We start from the raw sequence: 23,466 nt of genomic DNA on the forward strand, positions 1-23,466 counted from the left end.
AAGTGAAATTTCAGAATTGATGGTACAATTATCCTCCTCCAAATATTGGTAAGAACCAAAAATGTCATTTCCCAGCTACCTAACCAAGTAGGAAACAAAGCAATGAGACTTAGGCCACATGGCTTAATAAACTCATTCAGAAGACATTATTTTCATCCTTGTTGTACCTATATGTATACGTATATTCATACACGTATTTTCAAACCTGTTGTACTTAATCCTTAATTATGAAGCACATCACAAAATAAGAGTGGAGATTTACTTGGGAATATATAATTCAGTGATCTTCTGTTTTTCTAAGCAGGAGGTCCATAGATTTAAGAATGTTTTGAAAACCAGTAGATACCTCCTCAAATGCTACCCTCCATATGCACAGAACAATTTGCATCTGACATTAAGAGGACCATAGAGCCCTAATGCTCTCCCTTGCATGAACCCTCTGCGGTCTCATGAATCTCATGGTAAGAACCTTTGGTCCTACAATTATGCAGGTAAAGGGATATTTTTAACAAAATATGACTCCACAAAATATTTTTTTTGAAAACTATGGCCCAATTAAGGAGAGCTCACGAGATGAGCACTGGGTGTTACACTATATGTTGGCAAATTGAATTTAAATAAAAGAAAAAAAGAAAAAAGAAAAGAAAGCCATGGCCCAACACAGGGGATAGCCGCATTATATTAGAAAAAGCACTGGATTTGGAAGAATGAAAAAGGTTTAAAATGAGAGTCAGCCCTAGAGCCCTTATGCTGACCACTTAGCCTTGCTTTTAATGCATAAATGAAGGGACACCTGGGTGGCTCAGCAGTTGAGTGCCTGCCTTCCACCTAGGGCACGATCCTGGAGTCCCAGCACCGACTTCCACATGAGGGTCCCTCCACTGAGCCTGCTTCTCTCTGTGCCTGTGTTTCTGCCTCTCTCTCTCTCTGTGTGTCTCCCATGAATAAATAAAATCTTTTTTAAAAAATGAACTTGTGTACATTAAAAGGGCCTGTGAATTGTAAAACAATACAATCCTGGTGCCTTTTTAAAAAAAATTTTTTTTATTTATGATAGTCACACAGAGAGGCAGAGACGCAGGCAGAGGGAGAAGCAGGCTCCATGCACTGGGAGACCGATGTGGGATTCGATCCCAGGTCTCCAGGATCGCGCCCTGGGCCAAAGGCAGGCGCCAAACCGCTGCGCCACCCAGGGCTCTCCCTGGTGCCTTTTTTAACTGTGTTCTAGCTTCATTACCAAGAAGAGACAAAAACATGTACTGCTTCTGGGAGGCAACTGAATGAGCTGACTCTCTGTGGGGACATGAAAAATTCAATCTATGTATTGTGTATATCAAATATGTGTTCCTAATTAGGCACATATTTTATATGAAACACTTGGATTCGAATTAAGTAGGCAGTTGAACCAGTTATCCATTTTACTTTCTATCTGTTCTTTCAGAGGCAATCCCCATGTTAGAAATGTATTGAAACTTATGGGTGACTCTGATGTACCTAATTCTTCCTCTGATGCACCTAGAGTTTTATTTTCCTCTGTAAACACTCATACACATATACATCAACTCATACATGTTTATAATTACTAAGACTGAGATTCACAAAATGACAAAAATTGGCCCCAATCTCAATGATTCCTAAAGGAAGGCCAAAAGGAAGAAAGAATTCGCAGATAAAGCCAATAGCTTGACGAATATAATCAGATTTCTTTAATCTGTTTATTAGTGGTTTTAAATTATTAAACTAAATCATAAGCATATAGAATATGAGGCTAAAGAAAAAACAGAAAATATGTGTTTTGTGGAATTTTAGGCTATTTTGTAGTTATTGTTTTTTTTTATTTTTTTATTTTTTTATTTTTTAAATTTTTTTTTAATTTTTATTTATTTATGATAGTCACAGAGAGAGAGAGAGGCAGAGACACAGGCAGAGGGAGAAGCAGGCTCCATGCGGGGAGCCCCACGTGGGACTCGATCCTGGGTCTCCAGGATCACGCCCTAGGCTGCAGGCGGCGCTAAATGGCTGCGCCACCGGGGCTACCTTTGTTTTATATATGATAAAAAGTTACAAATCTGGACAAATTCAATTCTCCAAGGCCATTTCTCAATCTCAGGAAAGATGTGTCATGAGCATCTATTATCTTATTTGTATATTTTAGAAACTGCAAGAATTTACTGAAGAAATCTTATCTTTCTGAAAGATAACAATTACATGGTGCTATGAGCATATCCAGAACAGTGCTTTACTAGTGTAAGGAAGTCAACAAATACAATCAATTAGAATAGGCTCTATTTGCTTGGAGATAAGAGAGGAAAGTGGTGAAGAACTTGGATTCTGGAGTCAAATGGCTTGGATTAAAATTCCACCTCCACCACTTTTATTGTGTGAACTTGAGCAAATTACCTAACCTCTCCATGCCTTAATTTTGCTCTCTATAGAGAGGGGCTAATAACAATGCCTGCCCCATATTGTTTATTGTGGGGATTAAGTGAGGTTTCCTTTCGGCATGTTTAACCTGACACCTGGTGATTAACAAGCATCCAGTGGCATGTATATCTATGTAGACATTGGCTACCATGACTATAGTGATTGTCCTGGAAAAATCACCATTCTTAAGATATAAGTTATTCTGTGACACTATGTAAGCTACTATTTTGTTGGTATCTTTCTCACTGGAATGATCCATCAGTGCAATGGAGGCAAAGAGGTGTAACCGAAACAGAGAGGGGAACGTGTGGAAAGACAGGGGAAAAGATGAAGGACTGTAAGTAGAAGAATCTGGGAATGGCAGAGTGAGCATGGGGTCCCCATTACCAGGGGAGCATCCGTGAGCAACAGCCTCAGGGAAGGGAGAGCAGAGAGCATAAGTGCAGGTAGGGCTGATGGAGTTGCTGGTGCCTGTGTGGGGAAAATAAAATTCCTACAGTTAACTTAGCCTGGATTCAAAGTAGAAAATGCTCAGAATAAAGCCATCAAGAAATGCTTCTGTGCAGCAGTTTTCCAATTTTAGCCACGGAATCCTTTTCCCACGGGAAATCCAGACTATAAACCAGATAAAAAGCAGTGCTGCTCTGCCTGAAGAGATTTCTCTCCTGTGATGTCACCACCCCAACTGTGAAGTTGGGTGGGGATCATAGAGCCCCTCTGCTCCTGGGGTCCCACACACTTTGGGGGGTCTTGCTACCTGTCATGGTATTCTCCCCAGGAACCACTTCTTCGTCATCATCATCATCGTTGTTGTTGTTGTTGTCCCTTCTCTTTCTTCCTCAAGCTAGAAAAAAACCCTTTCTAGTTTTAGGACTATCTGCTCTAACTAACTACTTCTGCTACCCTAGGGAATCTTCATTACTTGAAGGTTTGTTTTTTTTATTTGACAGAGGCTGTTAGCTATGGAAACTTCTAGTGCTTTCCTACCCTGCCCTGCCCTGCATCCCCAGAGCCTTTGAGGGGGGCTGGGCTCCCAGCTTAGCTGAATGGATGGAAGCAGGACATAGAGGTGGGGAGGGGGGAGGGTGTCCTCAGGATATCTAGTCAGGCAGGCTTCTATTTATTAGAGGTGATTTGATTGTTTGTCTGTCTGCTCCATTAGACTGTAAATTCCACAAAGGCTGAATCCACATCAGTTTCCCTTCCCACTGTAACCAGGCAGCTCGCATAGTAACTGGCAAAGGGTAGATACTCAATAAAGACTGGGGGAATAAATTAACTGCTAGAACTGCACAGCGGACTCTCGAAGAAGCACTCATTTGTCCAAAGCTTTGACAGAATGACACTTTAACCATCTGGAATTCATGCCGTCTTCTCTAAATCTCATGAATCCCCCTTTGCAGATTTTCCAATGGTTCTTGCTAAGCTGTCGGCAAGCATTACCTCATATCTTACTTAGCTCTTCTATTTAAAGGTCTTTATTTCTTCTGATGTATCTTCTGTAGAGGTGGCTAATCACTAGTCCTAACCCTTTCGTTCAGCTCTTTATATACTTGAAAAGACTCAGGTCATCCCTCTGCTGACATTCTTATGCACCATATGATTCAAAGCTCCTAATATTTTTTCACATATCTAATTTTTCATTACTTTTGGATGTTATCCTTTTTCTCTGATTTCTGCCAAATTTTTTCATGTCACTTTCTAAAAATGGTGGCCAGAGTGAAAATAGCATTTATTGTCCAGCTGAGTTAATGTTTGCTCTGCATTCCTTCTGTAAACATACTAGCAGGTGCTCAAGGCACATGGATTGCTGAAGCCTGGGTCATGGACTATTCACTAGAAAAACTGAGATCAAGTTCAAAGCCTCACTCTGATACTTCTATCCATGTGAACTTAAGCAAGTGATTTATTTTTAAAGATTTTGTTTATTTATTCATGAGAGACATAGTCAGAGACATAGGCAGAGGGAGATAAGCAGAGACATAGGCTTCCACAGGAAACCTGATGTGGAACTCGATCCCAGGACCCAAGGATTATGACCTGAGCCAAAGCCAGACGCTCAACCACTAGAGCCACCCAGGTGCCCCTAAGCAAGTGGTTAATGTTGTACAGTATTCACAGTATTCACAGTATTCACTGAGCTGACCTCAGTGTGCCGTTGGGGGTAAATGAGCTAATGCAGTTAGAATCGTGGCTGGTACAAAGTACGGGTTCAATATTAGTGATTATTTGTTGTTGTCATTATTGCTGTTGTCATTATTGCTACTATTACCTTTCAGTCACAGTGCACTCAAAAGAATTTTAAAATATAGTGAGTCATAGGAAGCCTGTGGTAGAGGAGAAAGGAAAGTGGTGGTAAGAAAAGGGCACAAAGGTGAGTGGAGACCATAGATTCTTGCCTACGTTATTAACTAAGTCTCAACTTTTATCACCAAGTCCAGCATGATGCCTGGTTCATGTTAGATGTCAATAAATATTTATTGGATTGGCTTAATAAAATTTACCCTCTCACATATATAACCTCTTTCTCAGAAGTGACACTGTTTTTTAAGATTTATTTATTTATTTGAGAGAGGGGAATTGGAGAGACAGAGGGAGAGAGAATCCCAAGCAGACTGCTTGCTGAGCATGGTGCTGGAAGTGGGGCTCAATCTCATGACCTTGAGATCATGACCGGAGACAAATGTTTAACCAACTGCACCAGCCAGGCACCTCAGCAAGCAACATTTTTTTTTTTAAGCAAGCAACATTTTTTATGCAAGTTTTCCCACTTACTGGCCATATGACTAAGGGAAATGTAATTGACACATCTGAGTCTGAATCATCATTTATCCATTAGTTATGATTCTAGAATCCTGTGTTGAAATGAAAATTAAACCAGATAATATTCTTGGTATTTCATATGTGTTTAGTAATGTTCTCTGATATTATTGTTATTGTACAAAACATGGCAGAGACATCATGATGTCCCCAGGAAGTGAATTTAGGCTGAGATGGTAGCTTTCCAAAGATTTTAGTAAGAAATATTTTATATATTCCTTAGCTCCCCCTGACCTTAGTATTTAACAGATAATTGCCAGAGCTGTTGTGGAATTCCAATCTTGGGGAAATGTTGTCCCTTTGTTTTTGCAAGCAATTTTTTAAACCTGTAAAATGACCACGAACAAACTAAATGTCTCCCTAGAGGGACTTCCTCAGAGAAAATTTCCCATCCTGTCTCCAGGCAGCATTTTATAGCACTTTTAAGAAAACTCTAGAATTGTTTCTACAAGAATTGTGACTCACAGTCCACTGAAGGGCTGCAGGTGAGGAGGCTCTGTACAGACATGGTACATCTCCAGGTATGCTCAGAAGTCAGCTTTCAAAAGGTGCATCATGCCAGGCTGGTAACAACCTGAGACAGCATAAAGACCCAAACCCAATCTTTGAGTGGCTCCACAGCAGAAGAGCAAGATCTTGTTGTTGGCCTGACGATGCTCACAAGCTGTGCTTTGCAGAGTGTGGCTGAGCGGTATGCCTGGGATCTGCCCTGCGGTGCCCACCCAGCCTCCAGGAGAGTGCACATTGCCCTTTTCACCAAGGGCTCCTGGGGCTGCGCTCAATCATATGTCTTCTGCTGCAACATGATAGTCTTTCATTCATGCTGTTCCTGTCTTACTTTGACTAGCTAGGGGTCCTATAAAAATCCTAATTGTTTAATATGCTGCTCAGATTCCTGCTCCCCAAAGAAAACAACAGCCACACAGATGTGAACACCTTCTATGTAACACCAGTGATTATAATCCAACACCATATCTCAAGCCCCCTCCTGACCAAAGTCATCTCAAGAGTATAAAGAAAATTTGATGCTGTCTTTGGGCTGATCCCTGGCGGGCATTTTGAGAGCAGCTGCCCTGCAGCCTGTGCGCCCCCTGCATGGCCCCTTGTGGAAGCCTGAGTCTTTCTCCCTTTGTCTCATAGCCATGTCCACCAACGAGAATGCTAATTTACCAGCTGCTCCTCATAACAGATTCAAGAAGAAGGGGAAAGACAGTACAGAAATGAGGCAGTGCTGAACAGAAGTTAATGTGGAGCTGAGGAAAGCTAAGAAGGATGACCAGATGCTGATAAGGAGAAATGTTAAGCTCACATCTTGATGACACTACTTCACTGCAGGAAAACAACCAGGGCACTGTGAATTGGTCTGTTGATGACATTGTCAAAGGCATAAATAGCAACAATTTGAAAACCAGCTCCAGGCATCTCAAGCTGCTAGGAAACCACTTTCTAGGGAAAAATAAGCCCCCATACACAGTATATAATCAGGGCTGGTTTGCTTCCAAAATTTGTGTTCTTCTTGGGCAGAACTGATCATAGTCCCATTCAGTTTGAATCCGCTTGGTCCCTCACTAAAATTGCTTCTGGAACATCAGAATAGACCAATGCTGTGATAGATGGAGGTGTTACCCCCACCTTCCTTTCTCTGTAGGCATCTCCCCATGCCCGCCTCAGTGAACAAACTGTATGGGTTCTAGGAAACCTTGCAGGTGATGGTTCAGTTTCCTGAGACTTGGTTATCAGGTATGGGCAGTTGACCCCTGTTGGCTCTCCTTGCAATTCCCAATATGTCATCTTTAGCATGTGGTTATTTACGTCATCATACCTGGATACTTTCAAACCTTTGTTGCAACAAGAATCTTATACCTACATCTGATGAATGCTGTTGAGCAGATTCTTCCTACCTTAGTTTGTCTTCTGCATCATGGCGATCCAGAAGTATTAGCAGATACCTGCTGGGTCATTTGCTACCTTACTAACGGCCCAAATGAATGTATTGAAATGGTTGTGAAAACAGGAGTTGTGCTCTAACTTATGAAGTTTCTAGGAGCTGCTGAATTGCCCATTGTGACTCCTACACTAAAAGCCATAGAAAATACTGTCACTGGGACAGATGATCAGATCTGTGTTGTCATAGATGCAGGAGCACTTGCTGTCTTCCCCAGCCTGCTAATGAACCTCAAATTAATATTCAAAAGGAAGCTATATGGACAATGCCAAACATCACAGCTGCTCACCAGGACCAGGTACAGCAAGTTATAAATCACGAATTAGTCCCATTCCTCGCTGGTGGTCTCTCTAAGGCAGACTTTAAGATACAAAAGAAAGCTGTATGGGCTGTGACCAACCACACAACTGGGAGAACATTTGAACAGATTGTTTACCTTGTTCATTGTGACATAATAGAACCATTGATGAACGTCTCGACTGTGAAAGATCCCAAACATATTCTGGTTATTCTGGATGCCATTTTAAGTATCTTTCAGGCTCCTGAGAAAGTAGGTGAAAATGAGAAACTTAGTATAATGATTGAAGAGTGTGGAGGTTTGAACAAAATTGAAACTCTATAAAACCATGAAAACGAATCTGTGTACAAAGCTTCATTAAACTTGACTGAGGGGTACCTGGGTGGCTCAGTCAGTTAAGCATCCAACTCTTGACTTCAGGTCATATCTCAGGGTCATGAGATTGAGCCCCAAGTCGGGCTCCTTGCTTGGTGGGGAGCCTGCTTCTCCTTCTTCCTGCCTGCCACTCTCCCTGCTCATGCTCTTTCTCTGTCAAATAAGTAAATAAAATCTTTAAAAAATAAAAAATAAACTTGATTATAACCATTTCTCTGTAGAGGAAGAGGAAGATCAAAATGTTGTGTTAGAAACTACCTCTGAGAGCTCCCAAGTTCAAGATGGCACTTCCGGGAACTATAACTTTTATATTGTACAGCTGAAGCAAAAAATTGTTTGTTGTGTACTACATTAGCATAAATTTGTCTTACCATTTCTCTATTAAGATGTCTTTTTTTTAATGTGTTTTATTGGGATACATGGGTGGCTCAGTGGTTGAGCATCTGCCTTTGGCTCAGGTCATGAGCCAGGGGTCCTGGAGTCGAGTCCCCTTAGGGAGCCTGCTTCTCCCTTTGCCTGTGTCTCTGCCTCCTCTCTCTGTGTCTCTCAGAAATGAATAAATAAAATATTTTTAAAAAAATAAAAAAATAAATGTGTTTTGTTATTGTCACAATTTTTACAAGGAACTATCCTTGAATAGTTCCAAACTCTACATGCTGTATGAAGGTCTTCCTCTCAGTGGGTTTCTTATTTCTGTGTAGAATCTCATATATCACAGTATCCTTTAAGTAAAGATTAAATTTCACCCTTTAAAAAAGAATATAAGGGAAATTCAGTTTTATAAGATGCTTAGATATTGGTACATCCCATGAGTGGATTGAACTGTTTTGTTTTTTTTTTTCACTTTCAAGATGATGTTTAAATTCTAGTTAGTCAACATATATTGTATTATTAGTTTCAGGGGTAGAATTTAGTGATTCATCACTTGTGTATAACACCCAGTGTTCATCACAATAAGTGACCTCCTAATGCCTGTCACCCAGTTACCCCAACCTCCCACCTGCCTCCCGTCCAGCAACCCTTACTTTGTTCTCTGTTCAAAATAATCATCTAAATAGATATTTTAAAAGGAATTTGACCTCTCTCTAATAAAATCATGAATATACATGGAAATGTGGGGACGCTTTCTCACAGTGATGAAGAATATGTGGTTTAAATCAGAAGTGAGCATTGTACTTAAATGCAACTACTAGAAATATTCTCATGAAAAATCCAGAATAAAATAAAGGAGCCCAAGATAATGATTAATATTTAATAGGTAGTTTTTGACAATTACAAAAGAGCAAAAACAAAAATTAGATGCATAGGTATAGAAAAGAAAAATATAAAATTATTACACCTTGTGAATGACATACTTGTAAACCTGAAATGGTAAAAGAATCAGTTGAAAAATCATGAAAAAATTTAAATACAATGATGTGATTACAAAATAGATTTCTTAAAATTTGGGCAGCCCAGGTGGCTCAGCGGTTTAGTGCCAGCTTTGGCCCAGGGTCTGATCCCAGGTCCTGCATCAGGCTCCCTGCATGGAGCCTGCTTCTCCCTTTGCCTGTGTCTCTGCCTCTGTGTGTGTGTGTGTGTGTGTGTCTCATGAATAAATAAATAAAATCTTTTTAAAAAAATATTAAAATTTATAATATATATATATATATATATATCAGCAATGGCCACTTTTTTAAAAATTACAATTTAAAATGTTTCATTCTTAATAGTAACTAACTAGACAGTATGCCTGGATACACTGTCATAAAAAAAAACCCTGTTGTGGTCTAAATGGGGGGAAAAAAAGGAAAAACATGAAGCATTAGAGAGATTAAAGTAAATGAAGTGATACACATGAAAACAGGGTCTCTGGGTCTCCGTGGCAGCCTGGCAGCAGATGCTCAAGAAGACCTGAGCTAGCCCAGATGGTGCTGGAGCTCCTCAGATTTTCCAGGCAAGCTCTTGGTAGCTTTGGTACCAATGGGGCTTTGGTAGCTCCCCCGTTCCTCTGCCTAGATCCTTCACCCCCAGATATCTTCGTGTCTCCCCTCCCCACCTGCTCCCTGCTTTGGCTCAAAAGTTACCTGGCTGAAACTCACTCTGACCATTCTATTAAAAATTACAAGATATCCTTTGGGCCCATCCACCTTACTCTGCTTTATTTTTTCCATTGTACTTTTGTTTGCTGCTTCTCCCTACTAATAATGTAATCTCCAGGAGGCCAAGGTCTTTTTAGTTCAACTGTTGCATGACTGAATGAATGAATGAATGAATGAAAATGTACGTAAAGTTTAAAGATAGGAAGAAAAGCACAAGAAATAAAACATTAAATATGCTATGGTAATGGTATTCTGAGTGATTTTTTTCTTTTATTTCCCAAACATTTTGTAACTTAGCTTATGACTTTTATTTATTAAAACGAATTTATATTTTAATAGGATTATTGCTCTGCTTAGCTAGCTCCTTTCCCAAGTTGTTTGCCAGGAAAAAGGTGTACAGGGAACAGACAGTCGCATTATATACCTTAACCACAAAAACAAGCATACAATCTATTTTCATTAAGCCTGTTTTTTATTTCATTGTTTTATTTTTTAAATAAATTTATTTTTTATTGGTGTTCAATTTACCAACATACAACATAACTCCCAGTGCTCAACCCATCAAGTGCCCCTCTCAGTGCTCATCGCCCATTCACCCCCACCCCCCGCCCTCCTCCCCTTCCACCACCCCTAGTTCATTTCCCAGAGTTAGCAGTCATTACGTTCTGTCTCCCTTTCTGATATTTCCCACACATTTCTTCTCCCTTCCCTTATATTCCCTTTCACTATTATTTATATTCCCCAAATGAATGAGAATGTATAATGTTTGTCCTTCTCTGATTGACTTACTTCACTTAGCATAATAACCTCTAGTTCCATCCACGTCGAAGCAAATGGTGGGTATTTGTCATTTCTAATGGCTGAGTAATATTCCATTGTATACATAAACCACATCTTCTTTATCCATTCATCTTTCGATGGACACCGAGGCTCCTTCCACAGTTTGGCTATTGTGGACATTGCTGCTAGAAACATCGGGGTGCAGGTGTCCCGGCGTTTCACTGCATCTGTATCTTTGGGGTAAATCCCCAGCAGGGCAATTGCTGGGTTGTAGAGCAGATCTATTATTAACTCTTTGAGGAACCTCCACACTGTTTTCCAGAGTGGCTGCACCAGTTCACATTCCCACCAACAGTGTAAGAGGGTTCCCCACATCCTCTCCAACATTTGTGGTTTCCTACCTTGTTAATTTTCCCCATTCTCACTGGTATGAGGTGGTATCTCATTGTGGTTTTGATTTGTATTTCCCTGATGGCAAGTGATGCGGAGCATGTTCTCATGTGCTTGTTGGCCATGTCTATGTCTTCCTCTGTGAGATTTCTGTTCATATCTTTTGCCCATTTCATGATTGGATTGTTTTTTCTTTGCTGTTGAGTTTAATAAGTTATTTATAGATCTTGGAAACTAGCCCTTTATCTGATACGTCATTTGCAAATATCTTCTCCCATTCTGTAGGTTGTCTTTTAGTTTTGTTGACTGTATCCTTTGCTGTGCAAAAGCTTCTTATCTTGATGAAGTCCCAATAGTTTATTTTTGCTTTTGTTTCTTTTACCTTCATGGATGTATCTTGCAAGAACTTACTGTGGCTGAGTTCAAAAAGGGTGTTGCCTGTGTTCTCCTCTAGGATTTTAATGGAATCTTGTCTCACATTTAGATCTTTCATCCATTTTGAGTTTATCTTTGTGTATGGTGAAAGAGAGTGGTCTAGTTTCATTCTTCTGCATGTGGATGTCCAATTTTCCCAGCACCATTTATTGAAGAGACTGTCTTTCTTCCAATGGATAGTCTTTCCTCCTTTATCGAATATTACTTGACCATAAAGTTCAGGGTCCACTTCTGGGTTCTCTATTCTGTTCCATTGATCTATGTGTCTGTTTTTGTGCCAGTACCACACTGTCTTGATGACCACAGCTTTGTAGTACAACCTGAGATCTGGCATTGTGATGTCCCAGCTATGGTTTTCATTTTTAAAACTCCCCTGGCTATTTGGGTTCTTTTCTGATTCCACACAAATCTTAAAATAATTTGTTCCAACTCTCTGAAGAAAGTCCATGGTGTTTTGATAGGGATTGCATTAAACATTTAAATTGTCCTGGGTAACATCGACATTTTCACAATATTAATTCTGCCAATCCATGAGCATGGAATATTTTTCCATCCCTTTGTGTCTTCCTCAATTTCTTTCAGAAGTGTTCTATAGTTTTTAGGGTATAGGTCCTTTACCTCTTTGGTTTATTCCTAGGTATCTTATGCTTTTGGGTGCATATTAAATGCGATTGACTCCTTAATTTCTCTTTCTTTAGTCTCATTGTTAGTGTATAGAAATGCCACTGATTTCTGGGCATTGATTTTGTATCCTGCCACACTACCAAATTGCTGTATGAGTTCTAGCAATCTTGGGGTGGAGGCTTTTGGGTTTTCTATGTAGAGTATCATGTCATCGGCGAAGAGGGAGAGTTTGACTTCTTCTTTGCCAATTTGAATGCATTTAATGTCTTTTTGTTGTCTGATAGCTGAGGCTAGGACTTCTAGTACTATGTTGAATAGCAGTGGTGAGAGTGGACATCCCTGTCTTGTTCCTGATCTTAGGGGAAAGGCTCCCAGTGCTTCCCCATTGAGAATCATATTTGCTGTGGGCTTTTAGATGGCTTTTAAGATGCTGAGGAATGTTCCCTCTATCCCTACACTCTGAAGAGTTTTGATCAGGAATGGATGCTGTATCCATTGCTTTCTCTGCATCTATTGAGAGGATCATATGGTTCTTGTTTTTTCTCTTGCTGATATGATCAATCACATTGATTGCTTTATGAGTGTTGAATTAGCCTTGCATCCCGGGGATAAATCCCATTTGGTCATGGTGAATAATCTTCTTAATGTATTGTTGGATCCTATTGGCTAGTATCTTGTTGAGAATTTTTGCATCCATGTTCATCAGGGATATTGGTCTGTAATTCTCCTTTTTGGTGAGGTCTTTGTCTGGTTTTGGAATTAAGGTGATGCTGGCCTCATAGAACGAGTTTGGAAGTACTCCATCTCTTGCTATCTTTCCAAACAGCTTTAGTAGAATAGGTACGGTTTCTTCTTTAAACGTTTGATAGAATTCCCCTGGGAAGCCATCTGGCCCTGGACTCTTGTGTCTTGGGAGGTTTTTGATGACTGCTTCAATTTCCTCCCTGGTTATTGGCCTGTTCAGGTTTTCTATTTCTTCCTTTTCCAGTTTTGGTAGTTTGTGGCTTTCCAGGAATACATCCATTTCTTCTGGATTGCCTAATTTATTGGCGTATAGCTGCTCAAAATATGTTTTTTAAATCGTTTGTATTTCCTTGGTGTTGGTAGTGATCTCTCCTTTCTCATTCATGATTTTTGAGTCTTCTTTCTCTTCTTTTTAATAAGGCTGGCTAATGGTTTATCTATCTTATTAATTCTTTCAAAGAACCAACTCCTGGTTTTGTTGATCTGTTCCACAGTTCTTCTGGCCTCGATTTTGTTGAGTTCTGCCCGAATCTTTATTAACTCTCTTCTTCTGGTGGGTGTAGGGTCCATCTGCTGTTTCTTCTCTAGCTCCTTTAGGTGCAAGGTTAGCTTTTGTATTTGAGTTCTTTCCAGTTTTTGAATGGATGCTTGTATTGCGATGTATTTCCCCCTTAGGACTGCTTTTGCTGCATGCCAAAGATTTTGAACGGTTGTATCCTCATTCTCATTAGTTTCCATGAATCTTTTTAATTCTTCCTTAATTTCCTGGTTGACCCTTTCATCTTTTATTAATTGAATGATATATTTGGCAGCTCCCACATTCGGGGCATATATATTGAGGACTGTTAAGTCCTCTTGTTGCATAGATCCTTTAAGTATGAGATAGTGTCCCTCTTCATCTCTCACTACAGTCTTCGAGGTAAATTTTAGTTTATCTGATATAAGGATGGCTACCCCTGCTTTCTTTTGAGGACCATTTGAATGGTAAATGGTTCTCCAAGCTTTTATTTTCAGGCTGTAGGTGTCCTTCTGTCTAAAATGAGTCTCTTGTAGACAGCAAATAGATGGGTCCTGCTTTTTAACCAGTCTGAAACCCTGCGCCTTTTGATGAGGTCATTAAGCCCATTCACGTTCAGAGTTACTATTGAAAGGTATGAGTTTAGTGTCATCATGATATCTACTCAGTCCTTGCTTTTGTGGCTTGTTCCACTAAACTTCTTCTTAAAGGGGAATTTTAAGAGTCCCCCTTAAAATTTCTTGCAGAGCTGGTTTGGAGGTCACATATTCTTTCAGTTCCTGCCTGTCTTGGAAGGTCTTTATCTCTCCTTCCATTTTGAATGAGAGCCTTGCTGGATAAAGTATTCTTGGTTGCATGTTGTTCTCATTTAGGACCCTGAATATATCCTGCCAGCCCTTGCTGGCCTGCCAGGTCTCTGTGGAGAGGTCTGCTGTTACCCTAATACTCCTCCCCACAAAAGTCAGGGATTTCTTGTCTCTTGCTGCTTTAAGGATCTTCTCTTTATCTTTGGAATTTGCAAGCTTAACTAATAAATGTCGAGGTGTTGAACGGTTTTTATTGATTTTAGGGGGGGATCTCTCTATTTTCTGGATCTGAATGCCTGTTTCCCTTCCCAGATTAGGAAAGTTTTCAGCTAGGATTTGTTCAAATACATATTCTGGCCCTCTGGCCCTTTCGGCGCCCTCGGGAACCCCAATAAAACGTAGGTTTTTCTCCCTCAGGCTGTCGTTTATTTCCCTTAATCTATCTTCATGGTCTTTTAATTGTCTGTCTCTTTTTTCCTCAGTTTCCCTCTTTGCCATCAACTTGTCTTCTATGTCACTCACTCGTTCTTCCACCTCGTTAACTCTCGTCGTTAGGACTTCTGGTTTGGATTGCATCTCATTCAATCGATTTTTAATTTCTGCCTGATTGGATCTAAATTCTGCAGTCATGAAGTCCCTTGAGTCCTTTATGCTTTTTTCTAGAGCCACCAGTAGCTGTATAATAGTGCTTCTGACATTGAATTTTAATCTAGATTTTGTAACTCTGCGGGAGAGAGGACTGTTTCTGATTCTTTCTTTTGAGGTGAGGTTTTCCTTCTAGTCATTTTGCTCAGTGCAGAGTGGCCAAAACCAAGTTGTATTGGGAAAAGGAGAAAAAGAGAGGAGAGAGAGAAGGAAAGAAAAGAGAAAAAGAAAAAAAGGAAGAAAAAAAGAAAAAAGGAGAAAAAAAGGAGAAGAAAAAGAGAAAGAAAAAGAAAGGATAAAAGGGGGTGGGGGAAGCAAACAAATCAAAACACAAAAAGAAAAAAAAAAAAGAAAAAAGAAAAACCACGGGGGAGTATCTTCTGATTCTGTGTACTTTAAGTCCCTTGACTCCCCTGGAACTTGTCCGTCTAGTTGGTCTTCTGGGGGAGGGGCCTGTTGTGCTGATTTTCAGGTGTTAGCACTTGGGGGAGCTGCTCTGCCCCTTGCCTGGTGCAGGGCTCAGTGGGGGTTGTTTACCCGGTGAGGCCCCAGGAGGAACAACTGCAGTGGCGGGGCCAGCTCTGGAGCCCTGGAGTCAGCTCCTGCAGTACCTCCAGAGCTCTCCGTCTGCAGGGCCTAGATGCTCCGGGGCGGGGCCACTGATCTGCTCAGCTGGGGCAGGAGCGTCCTCGCTGTCCTGAGCCCTCCCGGCCTCTGCCTGTCCCAGGGGGAGGCCGGATCCTGGGCTGTGTCCCGGCGCCCTGTGCTCCGGGGCCTGCGCTGTTGGATTCTCGCTCCCGCCCCGCAGCCCCCTCCGCGGCCGCCGCCGGAGCCCCTCCGAGCTGCTCTGGGCCCCGCCGTGCGCTGCAGCCCTTAGGGAGCTCGGCGCACTCTCCCGGGGCGCAGGTGTCTGTTAGTGTCCCCGGGAGCCCAGGGCATCCCCGCCCTCCTGGGTCCTGCTCCACCTCCCCGCGAGCCCCTTTCCGCCCGGGAAGGTCGGTGCAGCTCCTGCTTCCTCCGGGACGGGGCTCTCCTGTCCTGGGGACACTCGCCCCGGCCTCAGCCCGGCTCCTCGCGGGGCCCCTCCCCCTTGGAGGCCTTTTGTTTCTTTATTTCTTTTTCCCCGTCTTCCGACCATGATAGAAGCGTGAACTCTTCTCACTGTAGCATTCCAGCTGCTCTCTCTTTAAATCTCAGGCCGAATTCATAGAGTTTCAGGATGATTTGAAGGTTTTCTAGGTAATTTGGTGGGGACAGGTGACTTGGGGACCCTACTCTTCTGCCATCTTGCCCCTCCTCCTGATTTCATTGTTTTAAATCTTTAGATGTTCTTAACTGTAGCTGTTATCTGTGTCTTGAGACCACATTTTTATCTGAACCTTTTAATTACTATTTTTTTCAAGTGGATCAACTTTTCTTATCCCAAATTGAATACCTCTAGCTAATCTCAAACTGAAATTAGTAAGATTAATTGCATTTCATTGAAATGTTCTGAAATGTGTACTCTCTTCTTTCAAGTTACATCTTCCTTCTAATATTAATACTCGGTGAATTTTCTGTCTCAGTTTCATCCCAGCTGCTGGATCTATTGTTTTCAGAGTAGACTCACAGCACTTACATACATGTTTGGACTACTATGTTTTAAGCTGACTCATTACAAATTAAAAATATTTTTTAGGTGTTTGCTTTAAGAAGACTTTAGGGTTTATATTGAGGCAGTTGATAATGATTGCTAATAACTGCTGAAGAAAAAGAACCTATCTTTTGTTTTTTTTTAATTTTTTATTTATTTTTTTAATTTTTAAAGATTTTATTTATTTGTTCATGAGACACAGAGAGAAAGAGAGAGAGGCAGAAAGGCAGAGAGAGAAGCAGGCTCCATGCAGGGAACCCAACGTGGAACTCGATCCCAGGTCTCCAGGATCACAGCCTGGGCGGAAGGTGGCGCTAAACCACTGAGCCACCAGGGCTGCCCAGAATCTGTCTTTTTGTGTATAAGTGTTGGTTTGGAACCTATTCATCTAGTTGCTTGGAGGAATTCTTAGTATGTATGGGATATTCTGGAGCTCTTTTGTATGTGAGGGCTTCTGGCCTTATAGATAGTTCCATGGAAAAATCTTCAGGGCCTATTTCCAGCCATCCTTCATCCTTGATATATGTCAAGTCATCCCTAAGAAGAGGAATATTGGCCACCCTGTCGTTGCCAAGAAAGACCCTAGAGAGTCTAATTGAGTTTTGATTACAACCTAGTGATTATGGCCTGGGAAAAAATTTTATAGGATAACTGGATTTGTGGGCTTTTCATTTCTACATTTTCTGGAACTGTTCAAGATTTGCTATCAGGCAAAGCCCAAGCACTTTTGGAATTAGGTGGTCTCATAGCCTTCAAGAAAGGGCTTCTTAACCTTTCAGAAACACCAAAAATTCCCAGTCAACCACAAATGAAATTGGCAGCTGTCCTCTTGCTGTGCACAGTCCAAGTGGCAGAAAGCCTCTGAAGCAGCCAGGTTCCAAACAGGTGTTTATACATTTACTTTTAGTGACCCTAACAAGCCCCCCTGAATCCACTTGGTGAGGTCCTGACTCCTTTCTCTTTTCTCTTAGCCCCAAAGAGCTCATGATGTAATTCTCTGGCACAGCAAGCTTTCCAAAAGATGTTTGCTTGGCTGCATTCCCATCAGCAAAATTGTCACACATTTATCCTGAAGCAATATTGAAGTGTCCAAGATAGAAATGTCAGAGCATATGTTAGAATACTCTGCATGATTAGACCATGCCCTCACATCAGTGATCCACCACTAAATTCTTTGTCCAGACTCCTCCTAGGCCTGGTGATACCTGTTAGAGGCTAGAGTTTTAAGCAGTACACAAGTAGAAGAAATTCCCAGAGCTGGTCCCAAAAGGGGTCTTAAATTAGAAATACTCATGATAAAGCCACTTCTAAGAGTTGTTAGTGAAAACAGGCAATGGAATCTGTGATTGAGAATGCTGGTATCTTCCGTTGTCCATTCTCTATTTCTGCCTTTAGCCTCACCTTAAGCTTCTGGACCCATGGCTACCCCCCATAAAGACTACATTTCCTAGCTCCCTTGCAGCTACATGTGGCCATGAAGCTAAATTCTGGCCAATGAACTATGAGTCCAAGTGATACATGCAACTTCTGAGTTGTTTGCCTAAAAGGAAAAAGCAATGTTTTCCACTTTGTCTTTTTCCTTTCCCCCTGGCTAGAAAGTAAACAGAAGATGAAACAAGGGGCACCATTAGAGACCATAAGCTGGAAGCTGTGCAATAAGGACAGTGGAACAGCAAGCAAGGAATCTAGCTCCCCAACATCACAGAGCTGCATATCAGCTCTGTGCCATTTGCACTCATACCATTACATGGGGTGGATGTACAGTCTTCCTATCTTGTTAAAGCTATTGTTATTTTGGCCTTTGTTATAGCAATAAAGTTCTTACTCCAACTAAAACAAAGCAAAGGTCAAGACCTGGAAAGGTAGAAAATTAGTCTTTCAAACTATTTTAGTTATGTACACATGAGAACAGAAGACAAGTTAAGGTGAAAAAATGAGAATAAAAGGAAAAGTGAAGGAAGATCTCAGATCAGGCTGCTATAACAAAAAACCATAGATCTGGAAGCTGGGAAGTCCAAGATCAAAGTGGGGGCTGATTCAGTGCCTGGGTGAGAGCCCTCTTCCTGGTTTACAGATGTTTGCCTTCTTGCTGTGTCCTCATATGGCTCAGCTTAGCTCTCTGGCCTCTTACCATGAGGGCACTAATCCTATTCATGAGATTCACCCTCATGACCTAATCACTTCCCAACAGCCCGATCTTCTAACACTGTCACACTGGGGTTAGAGGTCAACATATGAACATTCAGTCCATATCAGATGATCAAGTTAAAAGGAAATATTGCAGGGCCACTTTTGTGAACACTGAAGATCCTTCAGAGTGTTCCTTACACTGAAGATCCTTCAGAGTGTTCCTTATATGCCCATCCAGGGACAACTACTTAATGAGATTGAAATAATCTCAATGTCATGGCTGGTATAGCTTAGCTCTTGGCTCATGGAGTAGGACTTTGGATTTGTTATTTTGAAATAACCTTGGATTCTTTCATGCACCATAGGAGAACAAAGATGAATGAAGTAGTTATTCAGCCTATGGCTAAATAAAACATACAATCCTTTAATCTTTCTATTTAATACCGAATGCAGATGATCCTAGATCACTAGACTGTTGACTTATAGTTATATATGTCCTATAAACAATAGCTTCTTAGAATATTTTTCTAACACTCAATATTGCATTTATTTTAGGTTTACACAATCAGATTGGAAAAAAAACAATCAATGGATAGAGAACTCCAAAGAGGCTTTCATCACAATACAATGTGAGAGTATTTTTAGTTGTCTTTTGTGAGAGTCTAATAATGATTTTTTTAGTGTCATTCCAACTAGTTTTATGACAAATCTTGTATAATCGGGGCATAATCAGAACTTACCTCTGTACTCTGGCTGAATCAATCCTATAGTTTTCTTGTGAGCCATGTTGATACTAGGAAGAAATAATGGTTTTTATAGCCCAAGTAAAATGTTAATGACAAAATTAGTTAGAATTAAATGATATCCAGATTATTTTTTTGTAAAGATTTTATTTATTCATGAGAGAGAGAGAGAGAGAGGCAGAGACACAGGCAGAGGGAGAAGGAGGCTCCATGCAGGGAGTCCGATGTGGGACTCGATTCTGGGTCTCCAGGATCGTGCCCTGGGCCAAAGTCGGCACTAAACCGCTGAGCCACCGAGGCTGCCTGATATCCAGATTCTTATTAGAACTGAGCCACTATAGTCACCTTCATTAAAATTAGAAACATAAGGCATTTTCTTTAAATAGATTTTGTACAATAAAAAAGACTGGGGCAGCCCAGGTGGCTCAGCAGTTTAGCGCCGCCTTCGACCCAGGGTGTGATCCTGGGGTTCCAGGATCGAGTCCCACGTCAGGCTCCCTGCCTGGAGCCTGCTTCTCCGTCTGCCTGTGTCTCTACCTCTCTCTCTCTCTCTCTCTCTCTCTCTCTCTAATAAGTAAATAAAATCTTTAAAAAAAAAAGACTGAATTCTGAGCATATACTATGTTATTAAAGTATGTACTCTGGTTTAGCTTTTTTTTCTGTATGAACATGTTTCTCTTTCCCCAATTAAAAAATACTTGGTATGCCAGTTCTATTGCTATGTAGTCCCCTATACGATAGAGAAGAAAACTAGCAGCACTTTTGGTTTCAAATGCATCATGACAATATGTAGTTTGAAATCACATCTCTGACTGAATGTCAATATCTCTAATGTATAGATAGGCAGCCACTAGGCACCCTTTTGGGTCCTGAGGAGATAGCGTGGCCAGAACCATCCTTAGAAAATGACAATGTGTTGTTTCTGCCCAGGGCAAGCTCTTCAGGAGCCTCTGGGTAAAACTTACCAGGTAAAGGCATAAACCCAGAAAATCCTCATAAAATTGTAAACAGAGAATTTAAAAAATTAATTTCTAGAATCAAGATGTGTGTTAGACAGATATAGGAGATGGACATAGTGCAAGTACCTCTGATAAACTGAAGTCAGGGAAGATCTTTAAGATGGCATTGCAATTGGAGGGTGATACCCTCTTAACTCCAGAGAAAGCTATAACCCCACACTCCCCAGTCTGGCTGAGGAAGACATTTGTAGAAATAATTCAGAGGTAGCAGGCATTTTGCAAAATGCATCTGCAGAGGGCATTCATATTTAGATCAAGTTCTATCTCTTAAGCTGTATGTATTGCATCATGTGTAAAATGCCACAGGAACTCAAAAACTTTAGTAATAGAAATTCTGTGATAAAACCTGTATAGCTGGGATTGAAAGTATCTGAACCTTGAAGACTTTGAATTGAAATAATTCAAGTTAGATACTAAACACAGTTTGTACTAAGAGGTGGTAGCCAATCCATACAGATTAGGTTGAGATGGATGTCAAACAGTATGAGATAGGAAACGAGACCAATAAATTCTGTGGTCTCAGGAAAAAAGGAAAAGAGGTCAAAGACAAGTATTTCCCTGCCCATGTGACCCATGGTAGCCTGTGGGTTTACCAGTGCCTGAATCAGGAGGAATGGGTAACTCCAGAACAGCATTGCCATGCTTGTGTATTTTATATACTTCATGGTATTTATCTCCTCGTGTTTATTACACAATGTAGGTTAAGTCCAATTAGTCTTTTTGTTTGTCTATGGCTGCCTCGCTTTAGGGGATGCCCTTGCAGATATGATCAAGGGTAAATCTCTGTAGGAGGTAAAACCGAACCCTTTCATTTGCCCAAGGATATCTTTTTGTCATTCTTATCTCCCATTCCTAAGTCACCAGCTCTCTGACAGGTCATTCTCATCAGCAAAGAAATACACTTTTAAGATTTTTTAAAAATAAATAAATAAAACACTGTTTTCTCCCATCTTAAAACAAAACCAATCCTATTGACTCCACTTCTGTCAGCCACAGTTCCTTCCATTTCTGTAGTCCCATCTATAGCAAAACTTAAACGTTATCGAGATTCACTGCCTGCAATTTCCGTCCTTCTCTTCTCTCATCTTTACTTCTATGGAAGTGAAATTCACATAGCATAAAATTAACCACTTTGGGGTGGTTACCTGTTACAGATTCAGTGGCATTTAGTACATTCACAGTGCTGTGCAACCAACACTCTATCTAGTGTTTATCTAGACATGTTTATCCCCAAAACAGAAATCCCTGCACCCTTCAAGGACTCTCTCCCTGTTCTCTTATCCCCCAGCCCTGGCAAACACTAATTGGCTTCTTCTCTTCATGGATTTACCTATTCTTGGCATTCATATAAATGGAATCATACAATACATGACCCATTGCGTCTGGCTTCTTTCATTTAGCATGTTCTTTTTTAAGACTATTTATTTATTTATTTAAGAGAGAGAGAGAGTGAGACAGTGAGCGAGCGAGTGAAAGAACATGAGTTGTGGGGAGGGACAGAAGGAAAGGAAAAAGCAGATTCCTCATTGAGCAGAGGAACAGGATATGAGGCCCAATTCTGGGACTGTAGGATCATGACCTGAGCTGAAGGCAGATGCGTAACTGACTGAGCCACCCAGGTGCCCCTCATTTAGCCTGTTTTTAAGGTTCAGCCACATAATGCAGAGAAAGGGGTACCCTCAGACACTGTTGGTGGGAATGTAAGCTGGCGCACCCACTCTGGAAAACAGTATGGAAACTCTCCAAAAAATCGAAAATAGAGCTACCCTATGACCCACCAATTGCACTAGTAGGTATTTACCCAAAGATAAAAATGTAGTGATCCGAAGGGGCACCTGCACCCTGATGCTTTGAGCAGCAATGACCACAATAGCCAAACTATGAAAAGAGCCCAGATGCCATCAACAGATGAATAAATAGAGAAGATGTGGTATATATATATATATACAATGGAACACAGCCATCAAAAAAATGAAATCTTGCCATTTGCAAAGACATGGATGGAACTAGAGGATATTGTGTTAAGTGAAATAAGTCAATCAGAGAAAGATAATTATCTTATGATCTTACTCTTTTGTGGAATTTAAGAAACAAAACAGAGGATCATAAGGGAAGAGAGGAAAAAATAAAACAAGACATAATCAGAGAACCATAAAAGACTCATCATAGGAAACAAACTAAGGGTTGCTGGAGGGGAAGGGTGTGGGTGGATGGGGTAACTGGGTGATGGACCTTAAAGAGGGCACATGATGTAATGAGCACTGGGTATCATGTAAGACTGTTGAATCACTGACCTCTATCTCTGAAAACAATTATTAATTAATTGAATTTAAATACAATTTTTTTAAACTTAAAAAAGAGATTCAGCCACATAATAGCATGTATTCATATTTTATTCTTTTTTGTGGCCAAATAATATTCCATTGCATGGATATACCACTTGTTTGTGCATTCACACATGGACAGATACTTAAGTTGTTTCTATCTTTTGGCTATTATGAATAGTGCTGCTATGAAGGTCTGTGAACAATTTATTGTTTAAATGCCTGTCTTCAGTTTGGGTATATATCTAGGAGTGTAAGTATTGAGTGTATGGTGATTCCAGATTTAACTTTTGAGGAACTGAACCAGAGCAGCTGAGCCATTCTACATTTCCACTAACAATGTATGAGGTTGCAATTTCTCTGCATCCTGGCCAACACTTGTTTTTTTCAACTTTTTTGTTGTTGTTATACCCATCCCGGTGGGTGTGAAGTGGTATCTCATTGCGGTTTGGTTTTGCATTTCCCTAATGACTAATCATGTGGAGAATCTTTTCATGTATATATCTTTTCATTTACATATCTTCGTCAGAGAGACCTCTAGCAAAGTCCTTTACCCATTTTTTAATTGGTATGTTTCTGTTGTTGTTGAGTTGTAAGAGTTCTTTTTTTTTAATTTTTATTTATTTATGATAGTCACAGAGAGAGAGAGAGAGAGAGAGAGGCAGAGACACAGGCAGAGGGAGAAGCAGGCTCCATGCACCGGGAGTCCGACGTGGGATTTGATCCCGGGTCT

The 23,466-nt window shown here is 40.7% G+C and overlaps 1 protein-coding gene and 1 pseudogene across 2 annotated transcripts in view; one reads left to right on the plus strand and one right to left on the minus strand.

Annotated features, from left to right (window-relative positions):
* Positions 1–7,607, minus strand: part of L3MBTL4 (L3MBTL histone methyl-lysine binding protein 4) — a 499,515-nt gene extending 491,908 nt beyond the window's left edge. Inside the window, exon 1 of one of the 2 annotated variants that reach the window (XM_038543799.1) lies at positions 7,479–7,607. The gene's annotated coding sequence lies outside the window, so the exon portion shown is untranslated. Of the gene's footprint in view, positions 1–7,145 lie in introns of both variants that reach the window. The other variant, XM_038543800.1, reaches the window with a different exon arrangement.
* Positions 5,659–8,342, plus strand: LOC100684581 (annotated as a pseudogene).
* The last annotated feature ends 15,124 nt before the right edge of the window (positions 8,343–23,466 follow it).

Source organism: Canis lupus, chromosome 7, assembly GCF_011100685.1.
Source record: "Canis lupus familiaris isolate Mischka breed German Shepherd chromosome 7, alternate assembly UU_Cfam_GSD_1.0, whole genome shotgun sequence".
Lineage (NCBI taxonomy): Eukaryota > Metazoa > Chordata > Mammalia > Carnivora > Canidae > Canis > Canis lupus.